Below are 19,890 nucleotides of genomic sequence, written 5' to 3' on the forward strand. Positions count from 1 at the left end.
ATTAGGAAAAACATTCTACGCACTTAATATAATTTCCTTTAAAAGATCAATATCACCTTCGGACATCGTGTTAAGATATTTATTCACGTATCGGCGATCAATTTTAATATTCAGTTGACGCAGTTTGGTAAACCTAACCGAAAATTGTATCCTTCATACAATTTTGTTAAACTGGTCGTCTGCTGTTCGAACTTCCAGTTCCAGGTGTCTCGATTTTGATTGGCTACCGCGATGACGTTAAACGCGTTTGTAATAGAAAGGTCCCTCCCATCCCTGAAAAACATGATAGAAAGGCTAATGATACACGTGCATATTCATGTTAATAAATAAATTCATGCTAGTTAGTTATCTTTCTTTCGCTTAGAGACTAAGCGGATTTATACCATTTTATTTGATTCTCAAGTTCATTTAAATGAAAGCACACTCCCGGTTATCAACTCCAGATAAAATTAAGATGTCACGTTATATTAAAAGAGAGAGAGGGAGTGAAGTTGCTTTTGATATTCTTTAAGTTTAATTTCCCCTTGGTTGTCGGCATTAAAGTCGTTCACCTCAATAGGAAATTCGGACTTTTCGACGAAGCCTATACCACCACCAACCACACCGCACCGCACCACCATCGTACATATTTTAGTTGGCTTCTACCCAAGAACAGTTCGCTGTTTCAATTTCAAAGCTTTGAAAAAGAAATGACAAAGTAGTTCAAGAAACATAGACGTGTTATTTATTTCTTTCAACTAAAACCATTTTCGGTTCATCTACTCAAATTTAAAACATTAAAACATCTTTTTTATTTTTGTGTCATAATTCCAATAAATTTAAACCAATTTAGAACTATGATTGAAAAAGAAATAATAATAATAAAAAAAAATTACAGTCGGGGGTGTTTATCATCACGATTTTTTATCTTTTTAATCTAAGTTAAGTTTAGCCACAAGCGAAAATGTAACTTAATTTTGACAGTAAGAAATTATTATATATTTTTTTTTCCCTTTCAATTAGCGCTGTATATCATGTTACCGACTTGTAATTTTTGTTTTAAAAATTTAACCGATAATAACTAGCATTAAAAGCCCATATTTTCACACCTTTAGTGACCCAAATTTTAATTTAATTTACTATAAATTATACCCAAACCATTTTAGGAAGTATTTTGTAGTATTTATAATATTTTAATCGTGATTTATTTAAAAAAAAAAAAAGAAAAAAAGGCCTCGAGGTTAAACTTTATTTATTTCGATTCCAGAATTGTTAGGACCTGTCTTCAAACTAAATAAAATCGGAGTGAAATTTATATTATCAATTTTTAAAAAATGGGATGAAAAAGTTTGACCAAAACGGAAATTAAACTGTCAAAAACCGGCCGGCCGATGGTCAAACGTTATTCAATATTGAATATTTGTTAAGTCATATGAATGAAAATTCTACCTACATAAAATTCTCGCGGATATGACAGGCTGATTTGAATGCTGTACGGTTGGTTTTATCTCGGTAGGTTTTCGATAAAAGTTTTGATTTGTTGAACTATAAACGTAAGTTCATAAGATACGTTCATCTATAAGTTTGTCACTGGATACAAACTGGAGCTTGTCACATGAAGTGATAACGTAGGTCATAGATTCTCGTAAAGCGAGGTACGCCTGGTGAGGCTCTGTCAAAGGCTTAGTAATGCAGACTAAATAGGACCTAGATGAAACACGGACGAACAAATACTGAAGGACCGATGGCAGCGGGAGAAAGTTGAAAAATACTTGTTAATTCGCCATCTAGCGGCAGATAGTAGCAAACCGGATTGTGGGGGGCTTATGGGGGGAATCAACGTTCTAAAGAGGGAAGCGGCTAACGTCTTATTTTGTCTAGATGGCGCTACATTTTTCCGGGATTTGACTCGGTATTTTTCATAACCCCCCTCCATTTTGGGGCTGAAAAGGGGGAAGTAAGCTTAACATTGGTTGTTTAGTCGCTTATTATGGGGCCATAGCCGACTTGTATTAATAAAGGCCTATAGGTAGGAAGCTACCCATGGGGCGGCATACCAATTTTTTAGCGACCGCTAGATGTCGCCCTTAGGGGGAAAATTTTGTGGCGGGAACTTCAAAACGAATGAAAAAGCCAATAGGAGAAAGCTTACTTTTTGCCTTGAGACTGGTTTTTTTTTTTTTTTTTCTTTTTTTTTTGAAAAAAGTAAGGCAGTTTATTTAGAAGTAATACATTTACTTGACAATTTGTCTTTATCACATTTAAAGTGCGTTTAGAAAAGTATGTTTTCTACTTTTCTATCACAGTGCAATGTAATATTTTCAAAATAAGTGTTTTGATTAGTACCTAACATATGAAATTTTTTGAATCACATTACAACTTTGCATATTTTCGGGGTAAGGGTTTTTATTTGTACGTTTTGACTGTTTCTTCAACGTCACTTGTATCTTTGGCATAGTTGATCATTAGGAGTTTGACAAGATTATCTAACATAATATCACATAAATTAATATATAACTATTCCTCCCCCATTTTCAGCGTCCCACCAGACCCAATTGTTTCCGCAGTTAAGGCGCGTATTTCCCTCAGATTTCGTATCCACCCCCATCATCCTTGCCCTAAAATACCCCAGTAGTGTTTTGGTAAATATAGGCATATTCACAGGGTTGGCCAAATTACATGAACCTCAAATAAAAAATAATAATTACAAATCAAAACTATATTAAATTACAAATTATAAATCATCGTAGGATTCATATCTGTTTTGTTAAAGAACCCTTAATGTTTCTACCTCGCCAAAATATTTAAGGTATTTTAAAGTATGCAATAACGCAATAAGTTACTAAACTTTTTCAATCCTACTGTATATATTCATTTATGTGATATTATGTTAGATAAGCTTGTCAAACCCTAATGATCCCCCGAAAATACGCAAAGTTGTAATGTGATTCAAAAAATTTCATATGTTAGGTACTAATCAAAACACTTATTTTGAAAGTATTACATTGTACTGTGATAGAAAAGTAGAAAAAATACTTTACTAAACGCACTATAAATGAGATAAAGACAAATATATTGTTATCAAGTAAATGTATTACTTCTAAAACAAACTGCCTTACTTTATTTCAAAAAAAACCCAACCTCAAGGCAAAAAGTAAGCTTTCTCCTATTGGCATTTTCCTTCGTTTTGAAGTTCCCGCCACAAAATTTTCCCCCTAAGAACGAAATCTAGCGGCAGCAGATCACTACGGCCATTGCCAATATCAGAAAAAAAACCGAAGATCACCTATAGGCCTTTATTAATACAAGTCGGCTATGATGGGGCTCTATGGGCTTCCATCGGTCCTTCAGTATTGCTTTGTCCATGGATGGGAAGTAAGTCCTGCAAAATTAACCACCGAGTGTAGTACTTCAATTCTCGCTTCCGTCGTTCTACTAGCACTAGCTCGAGCTGTAAGTCTCTCGGTAGCATTACGAAGCGTCATACTTATGATGGAACATATCTTATAAACCTTATGTTATAAGGTATTTTCCGTATCAATCCTTGGGTCAGATTAGGCTTAACAAAAATACTCCAAAGTTAAGTTAAGCTTTAGACTTAAAAAATGCAAGTACATGGAATGACTGTCCAAAACAATTTAGTATCGCTGCAAAATAAATTCGCCCATTAATTTCCTAAAAATTGTCAAAAGTATGGAGCGAGCAGAGAGAACGGAGCAAGGCAGGTTCTACGCTTGTTTGGCGATAATCTAAAAACTGGAGGGAAGGGAGATGTACATGAAGTGTCGTCGACGACGTATTTAATACGGCGTGCGTTAGTCAACCCACGCGCCATAAGAAAACTCTTCGTTTATAAGCGGAACCGATGAAACGTCATCGCTTCCCCGATAACACGTGACCTTTTTATATCAGGAATTATTATTGCTGTAATACTGCAATGGTGCTTCAGTTCAGAAGAAAGAAGTTAGGAAAAAAAAAAAAAACATACTTGTCATTGATACGTTTCCGTTTTTGATAAGAGCCCAGATCGAGTTTGATGAACTGGTTTATGTAATGTAACGCTTTCCTAGCGCCCCCCCCCCCAAGGATCGTAGATGGGAAGTAAAGTACTCAATTAAAACTAATTTCGCTTCATTATTACTCATATCAAACTCTGGAAGGTGCAGATACTAAATTAAGTGTGATTGCAATGGTTTCTCGTTTTCACACTCCAAGTGACCAAGAACCCATATCAGATCTAAGAACATTCTTCATGGTTGCCATTGGTAATATGGGAGAGGATCTAATATTCAGGTTAGGAACAGAATGATCTAGTATTCGAACCGAATACTACAAGCTTATTCGTATTTCACTCACAAATGAAGTTCAGGCAACACCGGTCTGCACAGTATTTATAGATAGTTTACACACATGGAGGATTCATACCATTTACACCAAGAGGCCGGGCTACCTGGAGGACAGAAAGTCTGCTTTTGTCCTCCAAGTAGCCTGGACTTCTGCAGTGTAAATGGTATGAATCCTGCATGTGTGTAAAATATCCATTGCCAAACAGTGAGCTGCTAAAAGAAACTTAAAGCAAGATACGTTCTCAGATGTTTTATGGGTTCTTACTTTCACCCAGTAAAGTCAAATCAAACGTGAAAGGGAAAGGTGCAGAGAGAGAGAGATGCAATCATTCTTACCAGACACTAACAACAAAACCTAATTTCAGTTGCCTAGGAAAACAAGACAGAACAGAGCAGAACGTGGTTTTCCAAACCAAACTTTTCTTTTTCATTTTTCGCGCTTTGGCAAAGAGATGCATACTTATTCCTCCCCCCTTCGTTTCTTGCAGAGGTCGGTAACGTATTAACATAGAGGGTAAGCAAAGCCAAAAAGCAACGCGTGGTTTGGGGGCGCCACTTTTCCCGCCAAACAAGAAGAAAACGCGGGAAAAAGACGTGTTGAACGCCTCTGCAAGCGCGTGAAAGGCATAATAGTAGGTGAGACGCTTCATGGTGGAGGGGGGAAGGAGGAGATGGGGGAAAAATATTATTCCCCCCTTCTTTTTCTCGAGAGAAATAAGCGTGACTGATCTTAGAAAGCACTAACGACGGGTAGACAGGACTCACGAAGCTGGTGCACGAAAATATTATGGAAGATGGTTGGTAAGCATTGGGGGATGATGATGAAAAAAAAGCAGGTTTTTTTTTTTTACTTTTTCTCGGTTATCCCCAAAACCAGGGTCTAGGTTAAATATTTGAGATAGCCACCCTCAAATTTTCTCCAGAAAGAAAAGTACTATACCCGGAAAAATGGGCGGGTTTGAACCATTTACTCTTTGCGGCCATAATGGAGCCACTACTACTATATACCAACTAGGCTATATAGTATTTTCTCTTAAATTGCGATTCTCGGAAATTCAGCCCAGTTCGTCGGTTAAACTCAGAGAGATACTATAACACTGTTTGTAGTAGAAAATGCCGAAAATGTGTATTTATTTCTTAAAAGATTGGCGTTAAAATATTCAATGAAAATTTTGTGTTTTTAAAGTGATAGTAGTAACATAACGAAATTGGAATTTTAGTAAAAAAAAAAATTGCAATTCAAGCAGGATACTGGGAAAATAACTAATGGGGCAACTCTAATCAATCTTCCTTAACGTTTATCGTGTTATTTTTTACATGCGACTATCCCTTTAAGCGGGAAGGGTATACCCATCTCTTTATTAAAGGGTCACGTGGTAGCAGGGATTGATTATAAATTTATGAAAAACATTCAGTTTCAACTCATTGTTGAACATCTTCCTTCGCTTTTATCGTGTGCGATTATCCCTTTAAGAGGGAAGGGTATACCAATCTCTTTAATAAAGGGGCACGTGGTAGCTGTGATTAAATATAAATTTATTTAAAAAAATATTCAGTTAATTATTTAAGAATAATTTCGTAATAATATTCGTAAAAACAAATATTCAAATATATTCATTTCTATTATTTGAAATTCAATCAATAATAATAAAATAACAATATCTAGGTGAACGGCCTCAAAGCCTTATAGGTATTTAAGAAAATTTTTTGGTTTTTATTTTGGCGGCTGTGCCAAAGACATAAAGTGAAGCCGCCTAAGGTGACAGTAGCAAATCTTGTTTATAACTCTCCGCATTGAAAGAACTGTGAAGGGGGCGTTTCTTAAAGATTTAAGAGAGGAAAGGTGTTGGTTGGGTAATAGACATAATTATACTTGAGCAGCGAACCTACAAACATCTGGCCTTAATTGAACATCATTTTATTACAACCCCACGCTCTCTAATCCCTTTTCAAGAAATACCTATAATTTTAATTTTATATCGAATTTCTTTCAACAAGAGTCAGATATTAAATTATTTAGCTTTAAGGCAAAAGCTGTTAGTTTATAATTAGAATGTTGAAAAATATAGTTTATATTTTATATTTTATATTTAAAAATAATAATAATAATAATAATTTTAATATAATATAAATGCTTCAGTAATGTTTACATAAAGGGGCAGAAGCTAGAGTGTGTTTTTCGTAGTACGCCTGTAAAAGTGTTTCACCCGCAAAGCACCAGTGCTCAGGGAGAAGACGCGATACCCTCACTAGGGGCTATGTATTATATTATTTATTTTTAACACGAGAGCAGGGTTCATACAACTTTTGGAAAACAAATTTCCCTGAGATTTCCAGGTTTTTCCCCCATATACTTCCCTGAATTTTATTAAAAATTCTAAATTTCCCTGAGTTTTCCCTGAGGTCTTTGTCAACTATTTATTTCCCTGATTTTTCCAGGTTTGTATGAACCCTGCGAGAGGTATCTATCACAACAATAATATTAATGCCTAACAATTGTTTGTTTCTAAGTTTAGAAATATAATGCAATTATTAAAATATTCCCATACACCTTATATGTATATACCGATATCGGGAAAAATTTGCATAAAAAGGGAATTATTACAGCGGGAGTTTAGGACGGTAGAAGCAAACGACGTGAAAATAAAGCGTTTAATGGCATGCCCAGCAATATAAATGGGTGATTGTCATCATTTACGATCAATTAAAAGATTCTGACTTATTCCTCTCTCTCTCTCTCACTCACTCTCTTTCTCTCTTATTAAATGATAGCGTGGATGGAGAGAGAAAGGGGCGTGTCCTTAGCATCCGTTCAGTCTCCCCGAGTCCCTTTCTCCGTCTCTCATATCAAAATTGGATAAAATAAGTTAAAGGAGTTCTTACAATTTATCTAAATTTATTGACTGACTGATAATAAACGCACAGCCAAAACTGCTTTACTAAGAAGGTTGAAAATTTGCCGGGACGTTACTCTTAAGTAGTAGGTACGCGTTACGAAAGATTTTTTCCGATTCGCCGCCATCTTTCAAAATGGCGGCTAAAAATAAAAATGTAAAAAAAAACGAGGTTAATTTTGGAATAACGTCTGCGCGTTTCAAACTAATTTCATTCTGATTTCGTAAACTGGTTCCCTATATAATATATAACGGCTTAATGGCTTTTTGGGTTCGATTTGCCGCCATATTTAAAAATGGCGGCCGGAAAACTAAGAATAAAAAGAATGTTCAAAGGGAACACCGGGTCAATTCCCTGTTAAGCGTATACTACACTCACCAATTTCATTCTGATTTCGTAAACTGGTTTCCTACGCAATATAGAACGTCTTAATGGCTTTTGGGGTTCTATTTGCCGCCATCTTTAAAAATGGCGGTTCGAAAACTAAGAATACACTCGTAAATAATATTGCAATAAAAGGGAAAGATGTCTTTACAACAATATCAAAATCTCCCATTTTATTACGTCTGAAAGAGAGTCGTATGTCCCCCATCCTCATCACTGGAAATTAGAACCAGGGGGCGCAATAAACGTCTATAGCGAAAACTATCAAGCGATTATTTAGCGCGAAGATCGCGGGCTTGCAAGCAGCCATCGGCAAACATCTGCAACTTCGCTCAGATATCCCTAGAATTTCCGTTTCCGGTGGCCTATACGGAAAAACATAAAACTCTATATATACTGAAGTTAATACCAGGGAAATTATCGTCAATTACCGTCTATAGTAATGTCACCCTGTTTTAGCAGCGAGTACAGTTATGGTTAAGTGTAAGGATAACGCCTTGGATTATGGACAACTTTGGTTGACCATCCCCAGCTTATGTTAGTGTATGATTGATATATATTTTATGTTTCTGGGTAGATTTTCGGATTTCCGGAAGGAATTAAATTAATCAAATGCTATTCTGATTATCGCGTTGTCGCGTTTGTGAGTCAATATTAAATTTAATTAAACTATGATTAGTGAAATTTTATGGTGAATGGCGAAACATACTGTATATGCAACGAACGTCTTGTTTTTGTTTTGGATAATATTTTCAGTGTTTTTCCTATTTTTCCAAGGCCAAGTTTCATTCTATTTCCGGGACAATTTTATAAAATCTCCCACATTTTTCCGGGACAATTTTATAAAATCTCCCACATTTTTCCGGGACAATTTTATAAAATCTCCCACATTTTTCCGGGCCAATTTTATAAAATCTCCCACATTTTTCCGGGACAATTTTATAAAATCTCCCACATTTTTCCGGGCCAATTTTATAAAATCTCCCACATTTTTCCGGGACAATTTTATAAAATCTCCCACTTTTTCCGGGACAATTTTATAAAATCTCCCACTTTTTCCGGGACAATTTTATAAAATCTCCCACATTTTTCCGGGACAATTTTATAAAATCTCCCACATTTTTCCGGGACAATTTTATAAAATCTCCCACTTTTCCTGGACAATTTTATAAAATCTCCCACATTCCCGGGACAATTTTATAAAATCTCCCACATATCCCAGGACAATTTTTCCATCTTCAATATTTCTAGCTTAATTTATAATTTGGCCTAATGAAAAACGTTCGGAAATTAAACTTACAATTAAGAAAACAATAAGCGAAAGAAAGAACCACGTAATATTTCACTACCAAAACTATTAAAAAACCTAAAATACCAAATAATAAATCAAAAGAGGGCATCAGTTTGGCAAAGAATAAATCCAGTTTTAACAAGTAAAACAAATTCCAAGATAGCCAAAAAAAAATTGTAGTGATAATTTTCGTTCCCTTTAGATTTTTTTTTTATTTCGTTCAGGAGTGAAGGTAGGTACTTGGTAAGGGAATGAATGTCTTATCGGCGAGGCCGATCAACGCTCACTTTCACGGTCAACAGCAGACGAGCCCACAAAAAAAGTACGTCTTTTGCAACGTTTTTTATTACAAAGCCGTGCAGCAAAAGGGGGAGCAGTCAAAACTACCCTATACTAATCCCGACCCCCAAAAAAAGGTAAGACGGTACATGTACTAAAAAAGTAGTTATAGACATTGTAGAATCAACAAGTGGTCCCTAAGCCAGGGGTACTTTGGCTGAAAAAACGTCATAGAGTGAAAATTATTAAAGGAAAAGTTTCCCTCAATGATAAATAAAATAAAAGAAAACCAATATTTCCCTAATATTTTTAGCAACTAAAATCCAACCTTGTATGGGGGTAATCTTCCCTTAGAAAACCCTGCTTCTTCGATGTTAAATTCTACTCATTTCAAGATTGGATATGTTCCTTAAAGGCCGACTTCCATCGAAAAGGGTTCTTACGAACTGAAAACCGTGCATCGAGAGTAACAATGGAGCGACCGTGCCGATTTTCGAATCCCCGCTGGACAAAATTTTGAGGGGTTCTTACGAACTGAAAACCGTGCATCGAGAGTAACAATGGAGCGACCGTGCCGATTTTCGAATCCCCGCTGGACAAAATTTTGAGGGGTTCTTACGAACTGAAAACCTTGATACGGGGGTTCTTACGAACTGAAGATAAACAATAGATATTTTCCTTCAGAGAGTCGTAAAAATCGGGAATAAAATATTTAAGAGACTTTCTATTGTTTATCTTCAGTTCGTAAGAACCCGCATAGCAAGGTTTTCAGTTCGTAAGAACCCCTCCAAATTTTGCCCCAGTGGGGACTCGAAAATTGGCACGGTCGCTCTATTGTTAAGAATCGATGCACGGTCTTCAGTTCGTAAGAACCCTTTTCGGTGGAAGTCGGCCTTTAAGTTTGTCACTGGTTATTTGGAGCTTGTCACGAATTGAATGAGGTAGGTCATAGATTCTCGTCTAGTGAGGCGCTGTCAAATTAAGGCTTAGTACAGACTAAATAGGACCTAGATGGAAGTCCTGCATGCAAAATTAACCACCGAGTGTAGGACTTCAATTCTCGCTTCCGTCGTTTTCGAACTAGTTATCTCGAGCTGTAAGTCTCTTGTAAGGAGATTTAAATTAATTTTATAATAAAGTAATATATAGATTGGGGTTGAATTATATTCATGATGGTTTAGAATTAACCCACGTGGTGGTTGATAGTCTCCCTACAAAGGTTTTAATAAAAGCCCGGGTAACCGCTAAGTTTTCACTATTGGGACTTGCGGGGTAGATATAAATTGTCTAGGGGATGATTTTGTTTAATTAATAGATATAGTGAGTGAAATAACTAAGAAGTTTTAGGGTTGCCAAATAACATAAAGGTTTAATACTATTGATTGAGAGAAATAAAAACACTAACGTACGTACGTGACTTAAAAATATACACATAGGGTTATCCGAATCTTAAGGATCCGGAGTAAACAAATATAAAATAATGGTAATAAATGATAATTAAGAAAATAATAAAATAAACCCGCGAACGGGGAGGTACTCAATGTTTGTTAGAGTTGAGAGTCATCTCTACGGTTTTGTCCACGTTTTGGCCCATGACGCATCCTAGGTTTTATTTACGCGCACCAAGAGATAATTTCCCGCGCACAGAAAGATATTTTCGCGCATCAATAGAGGTTTCTCGCGCACAAAAAGATAATTAAATTAATCTTTCGAAATAGAGGGTTTTCGTCTATTTCCCATCGACGCGGGACGGTACGTAACTCGGACTGGCAGGTATACGGCGCGAGAGCCCAACGGACGAAGTCCGGGGCTTGGTTTTAACGTAGAATTAACTTAGAAAGCATAGTTTGACCATCGTCGCGAGACTGCGCTTGCTTCTGACCTTCGTCCTTCGCGTCCAAAAAGAGAATCTCTTCTAATCCCTTCTTCGGCCTGGTCCTTTTGGTTCTGGTCCTCTGGGCTTTTCCATTCCATTGACCTTATCCTGTTTTTCACCGACTCCGTGCGTCATGGGTTTATTTTACGCGTACGTCAGAGATTTACCTCTTTGAAAAATATATTTACACCTTTGCAATCTGCAGGTGTTTTCTTAAACTTAGAGCTATACAAAGTGGTTTAGGTTTGGCAACCCTATTTTCTAGTTATTGTACTGGGCAGGTATTGATAAACGGGGGAGAGAGGGGGAGAGGTTAAGAAACTACTGTCGTAGTATCCCAATAGATGAACTGCGGAACAAATGGGTAACCTCTGCAGCAGGTCAACCACGCCCGTTGAGTAAATGAATTCAATAGATATTGTTCAGCTTAAGATCCCAAACGACCAGCATCAGGGACCCCGTGGCTAAACAACACTATTGGAGTTCTTTGAGCTTTAAATTTAACTTATGGAATTTAAGAATAGTGTTTTTGAAATAATTTGAGTGCGTGAATTTTGAATTTGGAAGAATTTTAAGTCATACCAACATGAATATTTATTAAATTTGGAAAATAATTATTAAATTGGGAAAATAAGTAATTTGGACGTTACACTCTCAGTAGCATTACGAAGTATACTAAATGTCATACTTATGGAAAATATCTTATAAACTTATGGTTTCCATTATAGGATTTATTACCACCCCTTCTAGATATATCCCCCAAATCCCAAATTAAAAAGCTATAACAGGGTTCGTACGGAATTTTTACATTCAAAAACCCTGACTTTTCCAGGTTATCCCTGACCACATTTTCGCAATATCCCTGACCATTTTAAGGTATTTACCAGAGCCTACTTTTCACACCTGGCTCATATTTAGCATAGCTCGAAGCATGCGGTTTGATATACCAAACGAAATCCCTGACTTTTTAGGAAAATATTTTAAATCCCTGACTTTTTAGGAAAATCTTTAAAATCCCTGACTTATTCCCCTATTTTCCATATCCCTGACTTTTACCCAGGTTCCGTACGAACCCTGTATAATGGGAATGTTGTAAAAATAAATAAATAAATAAATAAATAAATAACATACAGATAGAGGATTTTGAACACATTTTCCGAATTATCAAATCTTTACGTAAATTGTTTCGAAAGTCTATACCTTTAAAAAATCTGGTTTTGGGAGGCGGTTTAGAACGGGGTGGGTCAGGACTAGGGCAGAAATTAAACTTAAAAAACTAACGCCGGAGTAGACCGGGGGGGAGGGGGTTGCCGGAGCAAAGCAGGATGAAGTAGCCACGAGCAATTTTTTCTAGCGTGGTCTCTCTCTCTTCTCTCTCTCTCACTGGCTATACAACTAACTTTCCAAGAAGAAGTTTGAAGGAGAAGTCTTAGATGTCTCGGGGGCACTCGTTAAAAAACTCATCGTCCCATCCTCATTCTTCTTCTCAATCAGCTAACCCCCCCCTTTAAATACCTGTCGCTTCCCTCCCCTTCTAACCGTCTATCTATCCGTGAAAGGGACAATTCCTCAATCAATTACTTCTCGAACACTCCGTCTCCATTCGCTAATCACGGGTGATGGTGCCGTGGTGGTGGTGGTGGTAATGGCATTGAGAAACGGACGGACGGCTAGGCCTAAATGCTTCTTGTGAGCTGTTTGTTTTCACCGGCCAATGGGGTCAAAGTTCAAATAAAGACTGAAGGGACTGACTACTAAATTGTATTTGGGAAGGTAAGGGTTTGGAATGCAACCATGGTGGTGGTGACGTCATAGAGAAACGGCTAAATACTTGTGGGTGTGCGCTTGAGACCCGTTTGTTTTCATGGTCAATTGGGTCAAAGTTCAAATAAAGACTGACTACTGAACTGTATTTGAGAAGGTAAGGGTTTGGTGGTGACGACATAGAGAAACGGTTATATACTTGTATCTGTTTATTATCATGGCCAAGGCCTTTTGCTATAGGTGTCAAAGTTCAATAACGACTTGGACTATATTGTATTTAAAGCAGGCAAGGGTTTTTAATATAAGCCTAATTAGGCAAGAACTACTATTGAATTTTGTTTCAAGATAATTGCATCTTTTCAAAGATAAAATTAACAAATAATTAAACCGTTTTCAATACCTCTTCAGATTTCAGAACACCTTTCCGAAATTATAATCGACATATTACACGTAATAAAATAATCATTTACAACTAATTTAAAATTCAAGGTCGGAAATAATGTTATGTCGCAACGTATAAACGTCTGCTCTCGTGTAGGTACGTTCTTATTAGACTTTACGATTTATTGGAATCAATGAAAAATGGGCGTGAAACGAAAATAAACATAGAAGCGCGTAGCATGCACCTCCAGAACTAAGATGAAAAAAAGACAAGACCTCTAAGAGCGAATAAAAAGAACAAGTTTTCTTCAAAAGTTGTAAAAACATGGACGGTTGTATAAAAAAATTTATTTAAACCAAAAAAAAAAAATCCGCGAACATAAAATGCCGTAACTAATAAATTTTGCAGCGTTTGATAGCGCTACCAAGCATACCGAATTGAGCTTTATCGTCGCGCCCCCTAGAGGAAGGAATGAAGTAGGAGAAGTTTTCGTTTTCTTTCTTTTTTTGGAGAAAAAGTCTCCGTATTTTCTAAGAGAAATAGGGGATTCAAATATTGCTATTCCACCCAACATGGACGGAAAAGATGGGCTAAATTGCACTTCTAGACCTATTCTACAGGGCCGGTAGGCCCTTGTAGATATGACATGACACCCTTCCGTAATGTTAAAGAAAAAGTCACACCTTTTAGGGTTAGCGTCCCATAGAAAAAGCATTAAAAAATTTTCGTTTTTTTAACGAAATGGTCATAGGCCATACGGAAAAAGTATAGCGAAGTTAGTTTTCGGAATACTTCTAAATTAACAAGCATTTATTAAACGGGAAACTTACGGGTTTCGATTTTTAATTAATGAATTCTAATTTTTGTAATTTAACTAATTAAGATAGTAAGTCAAAAAATTACTTTTGGGTCAGATGTCAGCCTAACCTTATAGCGCGCTTAAACCTATTTTCTTCATTTCGTTCTCGTTGACAACTAGAAGGTCCTAGGTTTGTGGGTGCTAACAAGTTACGTTGACTAATTGTAAATGTTGGCTTTCTTGCTGATTTTCCTAATTTCTTAGCAGTAGACTCCAGCAAATTACTTTTGTATTTCGTCCGAGCTTGAGCACCTTTATATGTATTTTCTAATTAACTGTAGCACCCTTAATAAGAAATACGTCGTTATCAGGTCCAAATTTCGTCTAGAAAAGTAATTCAGGTAAATAATTACAGTTAATAGAGGTTTTTATATCATTTAAAGTAAGCTTTTCGACGTTCTTTACGGCCAAGGCTTAAGTTCTATTTTAGTTACTCTATGTTATATAGTGTTTATAGTGTCTTTCCTTTTAAAGATTATTAGAAAGCTAATTTCCAGCTCTGTTTGGAATTACAAAATACGTAGTCTGCTTCGATTCATGCTACAAATCCCAACCCTAGGGCCAAGGTTTTACGCTTCTTGTAACTTAATACTGTATCTATGACAGTAAAAAATGGCATATATATCCAAATTATTATGGTTTAGAAATCAACGGTAGTGTTTTCACCCTGTGAAGAATTCGACTTCAAAATATTACAGGAAAGATGACAAAATTTCCAATTTGTTTTCCCTTCGGCAGTTAAAAGAGTGGTGTTAATGTTAGCGCTGTTAAGTCAACATTCTCATTTGAGGACTGGTATAAACGGTTTCATTATTTGTTAATCTCACTAAAATGCTACTAATTGTCAATGTGTGTGGTATAATTCCTGAAACTAAACCAATGTAGAGGACCAGATTATTCGTTAAAACAATTTTGATCCTATTGAATCAGTCATACAGTGATGTTACGTTATCATTTTATAAACTACTTGTTACTAACAGTGGATTGTTTAATTCATAAGAAACAGTTGTGCTGGTTAATCCAGGAGGACAGTGTCGTTATATAATTTAATTAGTCAAATAATTTTCATGTTTACAACCCAGATTCTCTCAACCTAACCACGTTAGAAACGGAGGGTTACGTTGTTTTCTATTTCCACAGTCCACATTGCCGTTTGTTTATTGGTTTAAATTGCTATGAATTGTAAAGGTATTTGATTTAATTACTGATATTAAAGCTAAACTATAGAATAACATCATTCATTAACATATTGTATAGATAATCTTTATGTTACCACAAACCTAGCTCAGGATATGATAAAAATTTAACGCAATTTGTTGGAAATAATCAAAAACTCCTCTAAACATTAGAGTTAAGGTGAATTATTTTTTAAAAGGCATTTTTTAAGCTTAATGAGCACTGACGACAAGTTAATTTCAACGTAATTAACTGTAATTAAGGTAAAATTAAACTAAAATATACATTTTTTTGGATGAAAACTCAGATAACTCTTAAATGATGTTCTTGATTAAGATTGTATCTACCCAAGCCGTTGGTAAAGCCCCACACATAAGCTAATTTAAATTATCTCCAAAGTACCTTAATAGGCGCGAAATTCAAAACTTTAGGGTAAAATGAGAATCTAAAACTCCACTAAAAATTGCAATTAAGGTGAAGTATACATTTAAACTCATTTTATAACACTAAATGTATAGTGCCAAAACAGTCCTACGTTAATTAAACATAATTAACGTGAAATTAAACCAAAATATACATTTTTTGGATAAAGGCTCAAATAACTTTTAAATAAACTCTTTAATTTTGATTAAAACTACCCGAGCCATTGGTAAAGTCGAATATTTTCTATTTGACACTTAAGTTAATTTAAACTATTTTAAAGTACAATAATTGCCGCGAAATTCAAAAGTTTTGGGTTAAAAAATGAATTTGCGGAAAAAATATTAAACTGCACTAAACATTGCAATTAGGGTAAAAAATTCAAATAAATTTTAAGCTTAATCCACTCTCACGAGAACCACGCTCAAATTAAGATTAAAACATCACAAGTTTTTCGTACAGCCACAGTAGTTTCCTATTTCACTTTCAAATTAATTTAAATGATCGTTAAAATACATCAGAAGCGCATACATTAAAATTTTAGGGTGATTGCAATTAAAGTTAATATTTTATTGAAACTTGTTTTATAAACGAAATCCACGCTAGATAAACAAGATAAGCCGTTAAATTAAACTTAAGTATAATTAATGTGAAATTAGCCCAAAACACGAATGTTTTGGGTAAATTCATAGATACCTTATAATTAGACTAACAAATTAAAATTAAAACTACACTTATCTTTCACCCAGCCTCCATTTTCCTGTTGAATTCTTACGATCAATTAAATTGTCATTTAAAAGCATTTTTCCCATTTTTAAAAGAGAGCCATTGAAAAGGCGCGATATTTAAAAGTTTTGGGGCAAAATAGTGATTGTTCCGCAAGAGTCAAACAGGCACTCCTCTAAAGTTTGCAATTTAGGAGAATTTCTTATTCAAACTCGTATAATAAACTGCAATAACACTAATAAAAGAAGATAAGCCGTTAATTTCAACTTAATAACCATATTTAACGTGAAATTAATCGAAAACAACAGGTTTTTTGGGTAACTATAGATAACCTTTAACTGAAATAAGAAAATAAGATTAAACTACGCGAGTTCTTTCAGCCTAAACGTTTTCCTATTTAACACTAAAATTAATTACATTATCACTATAATGCATTTAATAGGCTCCAAATACAAAATTTTAGGGTTAGGAATGTGTCAAAATGTAACTTTTCCATTTAAATTTTAATATATCATTAACATAGTTCGTAAAATCACCAGCAACAATTTAATCTGGCAACATTCAATGCTGTTGGTCTGATCTCGACAATACTGTATGTGTATACAGTGTTACGAAACAAATATTTTTCTTCCATATTTCAAATACCGTCGTTTTTAAACTTCTTTCATAAATAATGTACAACCATAAGTCTATTATGTAAGGTCCCCATAATAGACTTATGGTACAACATTATATGGATATCAAAATCAATGTTATTGGATATAAGTTAAATGTAATTAACGATAATTAAGTACTTCTTTAAGCAATTAGAAATAGATCAACCCCAAATGTTTGACGGTAAAGCAAAAATAAAATTATTCAAATTTTAATTACATTAAGACTGAAGTGACAGATATTATAAAAAAACGTCTTGGTTTGGACCAAGGCCGAAAAAACAAACGATATGTGTGAGGTTTATCATTTGACTGAAGTTTCAGATATTGCAATTGTTTTAGTTATTTTTATCCATTTAATCCTTAATCAGTATTAAATTCAATCAACTGATTTTACTGTTAATCGATCCATTCCCTCTAAATTAATTGAAAAAATTACATATCTACGCTTTTTCAAGAACAATTACATTTTCCGAAAACATTTTATCATGAAATTAATTATTTTGAAGGGATTTCGTGTCGATGATTACTAACTTGAAAGCACATTGACGGTCATAGTTTTAATTAAGGCTGGCTTGACAAATTTTGAAGTTTGCAGCAAAAAAGTTTAAATCTGTAGTAAGTTTCTGAGAAGACTGATGTTCAAGAAATTATGATAAATAACTTATTTTGCTCAAACTTATTTATAAACTAATGTCGTCCTCATAAGACAAAGCATCAACGTTTATCGTGTGTGGTTTCTTTGAGTAGGTGGCACTCTGTAGCACACAAAAAATTTATTATTTTATTTTAATGTATGCGCTTTTGATGTAACTCCCCCCCCCCCATTCCTTCATATTCCCAATATATACAGTTTTACGATCACCAGTGGTTCCAGTGTATGGGTCATCTGAGCCGTCGCAACACACTCAGCCAATATTATCATATAGTTCGAGACCTTTTCACATTAGTGAACGGTACATGACTCTCCGGACTTGCCCGCCAACATTAATAACCTAAAACTATAAAACATTCGTGTACATGAATGATTACGGTTGTGGCCTGACACTCGCTAGCGCCTGAAGGACCGATAACTCAGTGTAATCGGTGTACATTTGTAAGTGAGTGGACCATTTTGGAAATTACATACAGATAATTAAAACACAGGGGTGATACCACCATTGAGGTCTTCTCTCTCTCTTGCCTAGAAGCACCGCTATAGGCAGTGAGATTTGACTAGCCTCTTGCCTGTAGTGAACTTTGGCACAGTCTGGCGGTGACCCTTGGTGTGAGGGAGAATACCCCAATGGTGGCCTCGCCCCTGTGTGTTTTCCGAAATGGTCTTTATGCGTACTAAAAGGATTACACGTAATACGTAACCGGTGTACAAGTAGCGCCAACAATGTAGAAAGGGGTGGTGACGTTTCAAATGAAGACTGAATCATGACCAAGAAATTCTAAAGCACGGAGAGGGAAATTGCAGTGCAATCTTTTCTTCATAGAGGCGACAATAGAAATGTAGCATTTCGTTATACGAAATTAAATGTATAAATTAGTGCAACACCCTTGTTTGGAATCCACTATTAAATATTTACATTTTCCTTTCGAATTATGTCAAAGTTCACCTGCTCTTTTAAGAAAGTCAGTAGAATATTTCAAATATTCTATATTGACACCTCAATACGTACTCCCTTCAAAATAATTAATTTCATGATAAAATGTTTTCGGAAAATGTAATTGTTCTTGAAAAAGCGTAGATATGTAATTTTTTCAATTAATTTAGAGGGAATGGATCGATTAACAGTAAAATCAGTTGATTGAATTTAATACTGATTAAGGATTAAATGGATAAAAATAACTAAAACAATTGCAATATCTGAAACTTCAGTCAAATGATAAACCTCACACATATCGTTTGTTTTTTCGGCCTTGGTCCAAACCAAGACGTTTTTTTATATAACATCATGGCGCAATTAAGTATAGGCATGCGGGTGAAGAAATCACCCTCTCTCATGTAAAATTCTTTCAAGCAATCTTTTTTATTCCATCCAAAATAGATGGATTGGAGTAGAGGAATCATCCAAATTACATTTTTACGAATGCTTTATTGTATTGTATTGTAGAGAGAGAGAGGTTTTTCCTTTGCATAAAATGAGAGTGTTTAAAGATGCTGAAGAAGCCGATGGAGGTAGTATGAAAATGGTCCAGAAGCGATGGAGGTAGTATGAAAATGGTCCAGAAGCGATGGAGGTAGTATGAAAATGGTCCAGAAGCGATGGAGGTAGTATGAAAATGGTCCAGAAGCGATGGAGGTAGTATGAAAATGGTCCAGAAGCGATGGAGGTAGTATGAAAATGGTCCAGAAGCGATGGAGGTAGTATGAAAATGGCCCAGAAGCGATGGAGGTAGTATGAAAATGGTCCAGAAGCGATGGAGGTAGTATGAAAATGGTCCAGAATCTAACATACGTCGTTAGCGTTCACTTATTTCAATCACAAATTTCAGCATAAACCCTAAACCGAACACCCGTTCCTTCCAACTTCCTTTTCCCCATGCAATCCTCGTAAAAAAGTAACCAATGAGTGGGCGTTCCCCTTACGACAATAATGTTTATACGAAATTCTCGGAAAGGAAGAAAAAAAAATCACAGCTTCTCCTTTATCACGGGTCCACCCTTTTGAAAGCTCAAGAAAAAGCGTATAAGGGGTCCGTCAAGTTCAACTTAGCTAGCTCCATCTTGCACCGGGGCAACCCAGAGCTACTCTACATACACTACACTACAGTAACAGAGCGGGTAGGGTAGGTACCCTGGGTCGAAATGGGGCTGGCTGGGGAAGCGTGGTTCTAGATAGGACCGTAAATCATCCGTACAGGGAGAGGT

At 35.6% G+C, this 19,890-nt stretch overlaps 1 protein-coding gene and 1 long non-coding RNA gene across 4 annotated transcripts in view; one reads left to right on the plus strand and one right to left on the minus strand.

Moving 5' to 3' along the window:
* The window catches only part of pan (transcription factor pangolin), a 135,125-nt gene that overhangs the window by 62,922 nt on the left and 52,313 nt on the right, over positions 1 to 19,890 (minus strand). The gene's annotated exons all lie outside the window — the stretch shown is intronic.
* On the plus strand, positions 15,106 to 18,618 carry LOC149651724 (uncharacterized). Its single transcript, XR_016371327.1, has 2 exons — positions 15,106 to 15,243; positions 15,313 to 18,618. It is a non-coding gene; the product is annotated as an uncharacterized LOC149651724 (long non-coding RNA).

This window comes from Phalangium opilio, unplaced genomic scaffold (assembly GCF_054372755.1).
Source record: "Phalangium opilio isolate 3A_F unplaced genomic scaffold, DU_Popi_V2 ptg000082l_1, whole genome shotgun sequence".
NCBI classification, from domain to species: domain Eukaryota; kingdom Metazoa; phylum Arthropoda; class Arachnida; order Opiliones; family Phalangiidae; genus Phalangium; species Phalangium opilio.